Here is a 10,149-nt window from a genome sequence, read left to right as displayed (position 1 = left end):
TTATTCCTTTTCAGGAAGGCAATAATTGCTAAAGACTTTATTTTTCATATTTCCATTGGTCCATGTGTTGCTGGGTAATTAGGGGAAATGTTGGGAAGATGGTCTTTTTCAATCTCTCAGTATTTAACATGATTGCCAATTTAATAGATGGGGAAACTAACATAAAGAAGAATTGACCTAAGGAATATAATTGGCCAGAAGAGAAGTGTGGGTAAAAAGTTTGAGATACTAATTTGTATCTATCCTGAGGACAAGGCACTGAACTAGATAAAATTTGAAAGTAACTCATAAAATACTTTTTCGAGTGACTGAAAATCATTATTAGAGGAATATAAAGGAAAAGCCTATCTGAACTCTATTTTTACTTTATACTAGAGGCAATACATTTTGTTATTTTAAGTAGAGTTGTCTTTATTGTTTCTTCAATTTTTGGCTCAACAGATGCAAGTCTTCAATTTTTGGCTCAACAGATGCAAGTTAATTTTAATTAAACCCCTTCAGTCTCTACTTGATCAATAATAAGCTATATCATAGTTTATCACACAATTAGTCCTACCAATAGAGGTGTTTTAAGTGCTTAAAACTTAATATAGGGCATGAAAGTGTATATTACTCAGGAAGTTATAAATGTACAGAAATTTATTCCACCTGGGCAGGACCTATTAGCCACTATACCAGGAGCATCCAAACACTTACAGCCCTCCAACAACAAAAGGATAGCTATCTTCTTGCTCTCTCAAGTTCAACTGCTATCACAATGGCAATCCCTGGTTCTATCTTAAATCCCTACCTCCCTCTGATAAAACTCCTAAGATAACTATGACCAAGTATCTCCATCCTCTATTTTCCATATAACGCTGGAGCATGAAAAAGTGGCTGGCCAACAGAATAGTTAAGCTTTTTTATGCCTAATGCTAAGGCATTTTATGCCTAATGCTAATGCTATTCAGTTCAATTTAATAAACAAATATTATCTGACTGAAATAGGGCACTGATAGGCACTGAGGAAGATAAAGATTTAATAAGACATGGTTCCTATCTCCATGGAACACAAAATCTGTAGAATATTATTGTGTGGTTTAGTTATTTCAGTTACGTATGAGTCTTTGTGATCTCATTTAAAAGTTTTCTTTATATTTAAAAAACTGGGACAAATGAGGTTAAGTGATTTCCCCAGGATCACAGAGCTAGTAAGAGTCTGAAGCCAAATTTGAATTTATGAAGCTGAATCTTCCTGGTTCCAAGTCAGTATTCTAGTCACTGCATCCCCTACTTGCCCTTAATAGAACATACTGTTGTTCAGTATTGTCTATCTCATCATGATCTGATTTGGGATTTCCTTTAGGCCTGTGAAGAGGACAGAAAAAGGAGGGGGTACAGTATGATCTTAAAAGACTCTTCCAGCTCTCTAAAGATCTTGTTTGTGTGAAAAACCCCAAGTATGGAAACTTCCTCCTCTGATTCCAAAAAGAAACTCATTACCTATATTTTCAAAAGTCACTTGGATCAACTTGAGAAATTAAGCAACTTGCACATAATCACTCAGCTAAATATATGTCAAAAGAGTAGAGCTAAAATTTTCCTGATTTCAAGGCCAGTCCTCTATTTCCTACAATATAAGACTTTGCTGAGCATTGAAGTTTGCAAATTGCTTTCTTCACTACCCTATGAGGTAAATAATATAAGTATGACCTCTTCCCATTTGACTAATGAAAAAAGTGGAATATTGAGACACTAAGGTCTCCTGATTCTAAATCCAGGTCCCCATTTATTGTCACTCTAACCTTCCATACCATGAGCAAAACAGAGCTTGAGATACATGATCACAGAATATGTCTACTTCACATTGTTCACAATTCACCAAAACTTAGGTTTGTACTTCAAAAAAAGTAATTTTTAAATGTATCTAGAAAATAAGTAATCATATGCAATTAAATATTGTAATCATGTACATTTCTCCATTAGGATGATGCAAGTAGGAAAACAATGTTGACATGAAAATCCTCAGGGAAGGATTTTTGATATTGTAAAGCAAACCCTTGCACATACACAACATGTTTTTCTCTATCGTTGCAGCCCTGCCAGATGCCTTTTCCTTGAATTCCAAATAACTACAGCTGATGCTAGAATTAGGAGAAATTACACTTGGATGCAGTATATCACTACAGATGGCAAGCATGCTAGGGCATAAGGATGACAGCTTGAACCCTGAAAGCTCATCCTTTAATGAAAATATCCAGATGAAACACAAATTGTTTTTTATTGTTTCTAGAGTCCAAATATATTTTTAAATAAACAAGAATAAATGGATTTACTCACCTCTTTAAGAAAACCCAAACTATGAAAATGTGATTTTACAAATGGGATAAATTAAAGGGCAACTACTTGCATGACCTAAAAATTTCTTAATTTACCAAAAAGCCCAGTAAAGTGCTTTTTTCAGTAATACCCTTAGAACATTTAAATATGATGTAATTTATCCACAACTTTTTACACACTTCATTAAAATATAAAGTGAGCTAACCCTGCTAAATCTGTATACTAACACAATCTTTTATGATCAATAATTGACATTTATGACACACCTATTCTGTGAATTTGTTTTTTGTCTTTATACATTGTCTACTTGGTACAGTGCCTTGTACTTAGTAGGTACTTAATAAATATCTGCTAAATTAAATTGAATTCAGTAAAGGACTTATAAGTCTATCCTCTCCTGATTCTTCATCTGAATAGAATACATGTCATTCCTAGGCCACCACAAGGAAAGCTTGTGACAATTAATAACCCCATTAATATTTTTATTTTATTTTAATTTATGAAATAACACAAGTATTTCCATAATACAGTAGAATTTTTAAAAAAAGATTGTATATGAAATTGCAAATCTCTTATGTACAACTTACTAAGTAACCAGGTAACTTTTTTCCTCTTTTTTCTTTTCTCCCCCTTCTTGCCACAGAGATGACTCTCATTACATGTGTGTGTGTGTGTGTGTGTGTCTTTATCAATTCTCTGAATGCAGACAGCATTTTCTTTCAGAGGTCCTTTGTGGTTAATTTAACTGGATATATTAGTCAAAATGACTTAATTGCTCTTAAAACTAATGTTCTTACTGTACACCATCTTTTTTTTGGTTCTGCTCATTTTGCTTTCTTATTTCATGCAAGTCTATCTGTGTTTTTCTAACATCACTGAACTCCATCATTTCTTATAATACAGTACTATTCCATCACAATTATATAATACAAGTTCTTCAGCCACTCCCCATTTGATGGCATTCCTGCAATTTCCAGTTCCTTGCCACCACATAGATACTTACTATAAGTATTTTAGAACATATAGTTTCTTTACCTTTTACCTTAATTATCTTTGGAAATAAATTTAGTAGTGATATTTTTAAGTCAAAAGTTATAGACAGTTTAATAACTTTTTTAGGCATAATGCCAGGTTGCTCTCCAAAATGGTTGGACCAATTCACAGTTCCATTAACAATTAAGTAGTATTCCAGTTTTTTCACATCCCGTCCAACATTTTGTTGCTTTCCACTTCATTGCAGCCAAAATGATAAGTGTAAAATGGTATTTCAAAGTTGTTTTAATTTGCATTTCTCTAAACAATAATGGCTTAGAGCACTTTTCATATGACTATAAATTGTTTTTGATTTCATTGGAAAACTGCCTGTTCATATCCTTTGACCATTTATTAACTGGGGAGATTTAACAAAGCTCTTGATATATTTGATACATGAGAACTTTATCTGAGAAACTTTTCCCCTAATTTTCTGCTTTCCTTCTGATCTTCACATTTATTTGTACAAAATCTTTTTAATTTAGTGTAATCAAAATTACTCATTTTACACCTCACACTGTATCTATCTCTTGCTTATTCATAAACTGTCCACCTATCAATAAGTCTGATAGGTAACATGTTCCATGTCCTTCAAATTTTCTTGTAATATCTCTATCATCTATCATTTTGACCTTATCTTGGTAAATGATGTAAGATACTATTCTATTTCCAATTTCTGCCAGACTGCTTTCCAGTTTTCCCAACAATGTTTACCAAATAATTTTTATACCGAAAACTTCAGCCGAAAATGGTTATTATATTCATTTACTTAATATAAATTTCTATTCCACTGATCTGCCTTTCTATTTCTTAGCCAGTTCCAAATAGTTTTGGTAACTATTGCTTTATAATATAGTTTAAGATCTGTTACTGCTACATCCACCTTGCTTTACATTTTTTATTAGTTCCTTTGGTATTCCTATTTGTTTTTCCAAATGAATTTTATTATTTTTTCTAATTCAGTAAAATAATTGATAATTAATGGGATAAGCCATCTAATAAGACAATTGCCAGACACAAATTTACAAACTAAAAATGATGAAAAGCAGAGATTTTTCCATCAATTTTATTAATATTTTTACCACAAATGTGAACTTTAAATATGTAAATATATACACGAGGTAAAAAGAAATTAAAAATCTGCTAACAGCTTTCCTAAATTATATAAAAGTTGCAGGAGTGGATCAATTTAGGCTTTATGGGAATTTCTGGCCCTCTCTATAATAGACACTCTTTTCAATTGAAAAAGGAGATACAAAGTGGTATCGATGCTATGGAACTTAAATAAACATACCAAATTTGATTTTCTTATGAACAGAAGAAATGAGCTAATAAAATGGAGTTCCATCATGCAATTGATTCAAGCAGAGTTCTTGCATTTGTAATTAAGACAGATCTTGAACTACAACCTCTCTTGCAAGTGTCTATTCCAATGGAACTGCCATTTCAATGGCAGAACAAGGCTCTGGCAGAGATTTTGGCTGCCAAATCTAACACTTTTAATCTAACACTAAACTACAATATTATGGTTGATAGTATTAGAATCAATGCTTCCAGGCCATTTCCTATCACCTCTGGAATGAAGTAGGCTGGTCCCAGAGATAGACACTTGAATCAGACTGCCTCCAATTCAGGAAAAGCTACTTCAACATTAATTCAAAAAGAATTCATAGAAAAACTCAAAAAAGATTTTAAAAATCAAATGAGAAAGACTGACTAAAAACTGAAAAAATAAACAGAGGAGGAGGAAGAGAAAAAGGAAGAGAAGGAGGAATAGAAACACCCAAAGAAAACAAGATTATGAAAAGAAAGTCAACCAACAGAAAAGAAGATGCAGTCTTAAGGAAGAAAATAACTTCAAAAACTAGAATTGGACAAGGGGAAGCTAGTGAAGCTATAATTGACCAAGAAATAATAAAATATAAAGGATAAAAAAATAGAAGAAAATGTGAGACATTTCATAATAAAAATGCATCTGAAGAATAGATCAAGAAAAAAACTAAGAATAATTGGACTACTTGAAAGCTATAAGCAAAAAAAAAAAAAAAAAATCTTGCCACAATAATTCAAGAAAATTGTCCTGAAGTATCAGAATAAGAGGGGAAAGTAGAAACAGAAAAATTCACCAATCATCAGCTGAAAGAGATCCTGTGAGAAAAATCTACAGAAACATCTTGCCAAATCATAAAACCCCAAATCAAGGAGAAAATTTTACAAGCAACAAGAAAAAAAAAACAATTCAAATACAGCAGAGCCACATTTAGAATCACACAAAACCTAGATGTAGCTGTTCTACATTAAAAGACTTCAGGTCTTAAAACAGTATATATCAAAGAGCAAAAGAAATAGAGCTGTGCCCAAATTTATCATACTTGGCAAAGTTGAATATAATCTTAAATGGGAAAAAGTGGATATTCAATGAATTGCCAGACTTCCAGGGTTTTGTTGAAGAAAGACCTGAACTTGAAAGAAAATTCAACATAAAAAGATCCAAGGGAAACATAAGGTAAACATCAAAGTAATTTCAAGGGACTCACTAAGGACAAATTGTTTTATGTTTTATATGTGGAAATAAAAACCATATGTCTAAGATTGTCATTAGTAATTGGGTAGTTCAATAAGATTGAGGTAGAACTGAGTATATTACACTAAAAAGCAAAACTCTTACAGGGGTCCTCAAACTAGGGCCACAGGCCAGATGCAGCAGCTGAGGACAATTATCCCCCTCACCCAGGGCTATGAAGTTTCTTAATTTAAAGGCCCACAAAACAAAGTTTTTGTTTTATTATAGTCCAGCCCTCCAACAGTCTGAGGGACAATGAACTAGCCCCCTATTTTAAAAGTTTGAGGACCCCTGCTGGAAAAGGTAAAAAATGTTAATTATGTCATATGACTGAGATGTGAGAGCAAGAATTGACACACAGTAATTCTAATTAGATGGGAAATTAAATGGGGAGAGGAAGCCTGGTAGTTCTGAAACCTTACTGTCATTGGGAACTGGATAAAGAGGGAACAATATGTATCTATCTGGGAGAATATAAAAATCTTTTAAATTTATAAAGAAAATAGAGGAGGGAATAGAATAAAATGAGAAGTATAGAAGGATGTATAGATTAACAGGAATGGGATAAGGCATGTAGATTAACGAGAATGAAATGAAGAGTGAGGGAAAGCATTGGGGAAACAGGAGTAGAGAAGGATCCTTGGGGAGGGGAGTAGGTTAAGTAATAACAAGCCGAAGTAGTGGGTAGAAGTAAAATACAGGAGTCAGTAGGGATAGGAAATAAATACACACTAATATAATAATGATCAGGAGTAGAACTTATTAGAAAAAATGAAGCAGAGGGGCAGCTAATTGGTGTAGTGGATAAACACCAGCCCTGAAGTCAGGAGGACCCAAGTGCAAATCTGGCCTGAGACATTTAACACTTCCTAGCTGTGTGACCCTAGGCAAGTCATTTAACCCCAATTGCCTCAGCAAAAAAAAAAAAAAAAAAAAAAAAAAAGAAAGAAAGAAAGAAAAATGAAGCAGGGTTTCTTCTCAAAGTTAAAGCTAAAATAGATTTAGTCAAAAAAAAAAAAAAATAAGGAAACATTATAAGTCAGTCATATTAATCAATATTGTATTAAATTATTTAAAATAGCTAAATAGTATAAGGTTGGAATATTGCTGTGACATAGAAAATGAGTTGGTGGATTTAAAAAAATATGGAAACACTTGGATATTATCCACCTTCAAAGAAACAGAATAAAGAAGTGTAGAACAGCGTTAAATAGATGTATATAAATGTACATTGTATATGTGTGTATGATTATAATATATATGTGTGTGTAAAATATGCACATATATATGTGTATGTGTATATATACATAAAAATATCCTAGCTTAATTGTAGCCTTCTTGAAGGGGAGGAAAGGAGAAAAAATAAAGTTAAAAAAGTGTACAACAGAGAACAAAAGAAAACCTACAAGGAAGCAAAGACAGTTCTGAACATAACATATAGCATTTATTATATAAGCTTGAAAATGAAAATTTATTATCTCACATTTTGAATCCTAACATTATTATACATGCAATATTTCTTTTGTCTTTTCCTGTTGTGTTTGCTTTTTTATTTAAGATTTTTAAGAAAATGTTTTAGAATGCAAAAAATTATGTAATTCATTTTAGAAGATTTCCATACAAAATTATAACAGATGTTATTTTGGCACCAAAAAGGAAAAGCTTTAGTTTTCTGTAAACATTCATAGTGGTGCAAAAATTTTTTTAATGATTCCAATAAATGAAAATGTTGCTCTTGTTGTTCAATCATTTCAGTTGTATTAACTCTTCATTTTCCTTTCAGGGTTTTCTTGGTTTAGCCATTTACTTCTCCAGCTCATTTTACAAATGAGGAACCTGAAGCAAACAATTAAGTGACTTGTCCTAAGTGACTTGCCCAAGGTCACATAGCTATGGGTCTGAGGCTTGATTTAAACTAGATGAGTCATTCAGATTTCAAGCCCAGAATCTAGAGCTTTACATTGCACCACTTAGCTGCCCCAAAATAAGGATCTATTAGATAATATAAGAGTATCGCAAGAAACATACAATCTAGCAGATGCATTTTCTTCAGTGCCCAGGGTTTCTCCATGGAGCCTTTCCCAAACACCCCAAGCCTAAATTTCTATATCAGTTTACTATACTAGTATCACTCATTTGGCACTGAGGGTTGCTAAAGCCTATTATTTTTATCTTTTTCCTCTAGAGCAGGTCTTTTCAACTAGACTGCAAATATCCAGAGGGGAGAGAAAAATCTTTGCTTTTACCTTTCTCCCAACTCAGTGCCTATGTTTACACTACAGACATTTCTGCATTTATTGCACTTCACTTTAATATATTTTTTTACAAATTGAAGGTTTGTGGCAACCCTGCAATGAGCAAGTCTATCTGTGCCATTCTCCAACAACATGCTCACAATGTCTATCTGTGTCATCTGTTGTTAATTCTCTCAATACTACTGTTTCATCATTATTAAATTTGTTATGATGGTATGATTAATGACTTTTGATGTTATTATTGTAAATGTTTTGAACTACTCCCATACCATATAAGTTGATGAATTCAATTGATAAATATGTTCTGCCTTCTCCATCAATAGGCCATTCCCTTCCCTGTCTTTCTCCCTCTCCTCTGGTCCACCTATTCTCTGAAAGACAACAATATTGAAATTACACCAAATCATTAACTCAAAAATGAGTTCCAAGTGTTCAAGTAAAAAGAAGAGTCCATCCATGAGGCAAATTTCATTAGTCTTATTTTAAGAACACAGCCACCCTAATCTTTGACAATTACCACCCTGATCAGTCAGCAAGCCATCCAGGCAAGACCTCCACTAGAGAAAAGATTACCACCTGTAAAAGTTCAATAATGGTTGGCATTTTTTTTTAGCAATAACCTATTTTAATTAAAGTATATACACTGTTTTTTAAGACATAATTCTACTTTGCACCTAACAGACCACAATATAGTATAAACATAATTATTATATGCACTGAGAAACAAAAAAAATTCACTTTATTACAGTGTTTGCTTTAATGCAGTGGTCTGGAACCAAACCTGCAATGTCTCCAAGGCAAGCCTGTACCTGCTTTGTTAGGAAAGAAGTAATTTGCAAACTTTAAAATGCTATGTAAATATGAACTATTATTTCAAAATGATTGTGTCCCAAACATTCATATGTCTGTAAGTATATATAAATGTATATGTATGTATATATTTCTTTCACTGGCTTTACTACTTACCCCATCTCCTATTTTCAAAAACTGGGTGTAATCTTTGACTCTTTCTTGCCTTACATCCAAGTTATCACTATTCTCTATGAACTCCTCTTCCACCAAATTCCCATTTATCCCTTCCTTTCTGCTCACAACACAACTACTCTACTATTCATTAACACTTATCTGGACTAAAACCTTTCAATGGTTTATTTGTCTCTACTTTCTACCCACTCCAATCTATCCACTGTGGCCACACTAATTTTTCTTATGCACAAAATATCAAATGCTTGTTAATTCTGCTGAACAATTTTTCCCCCAAAATTTTTTGTTATAAGAGAAGGATTGGGGAGGAAAGTAGAGGTACATTGAAAAATATAAACAGCATTGAGAAAAATAGAATTTATTCTTAAAAGAGAATTCTGTTTTAGGTAGATGGCTAGATAAGATATAGTCTCATAATTTGTGGAAGGAACATAATGCAAAGCAAAGATTGCTGCACTTGAAATTACAGAGCATAAGCACAACTATCAGTTTTGCCATTTGCTATCTGCTGAAAGTTGAAGATTTACCCTTTAAGGATCTCAATTTTCTAATCTATAAAATGAAAGGAATACGCTAAATGTTCTCTGGTAATTTTGGTGTTTGCTGTATATATAATATTAATGAGTTTTTAGGGTCAAGAAAATATTTTTGGTTACAAGGCAAAATGTAACTCCAGTTTGAACAGATTATTTCACAAAGACAGTGGTTACTGTTATTGTATATTTAAGAGGGAATGGGATCTAAGGGGTTTAGAATTTGTCATATGTGAGAAATTAAAGGAGATTGACAGATTAAACTGTTCACTTTGGAAAGACAATTAATTGATGGTTAAAAAGAAACTGCCCAAGAATAGAGAAAGGATTAAATGAAATTCTTTCCTGTAAAACCTAATGATTTAATTGTCAAAGAGAAAGAATATAATGAATCATTACAAAGAGATTTGTTGAAAACAATTTAAGGGGCATCCTAAAAGAGAGGAACTATTGGATTATGATC

The sequence above is a fragment of the Antechinus flavipes genome, chromosome 5 (genome assembly GCF_016432865.1).
Source record: "Antechinus flavipes isolate AdamAnt ecotype Samford, QLD, Australia chromosome 5, AdamAnt_v2, whole genome shotgun sequence".
NCBI lineage: Eukaryota > Metazoa > Chordata > Mammalia > Dasyuromorphia > Dasyuridae > Antechinus > Antechinus flavipes.
The sequence above is the reverse complement of the archived record's forward strand: the minus strand, read 5'-3'. Positions refer to the sequence as shown.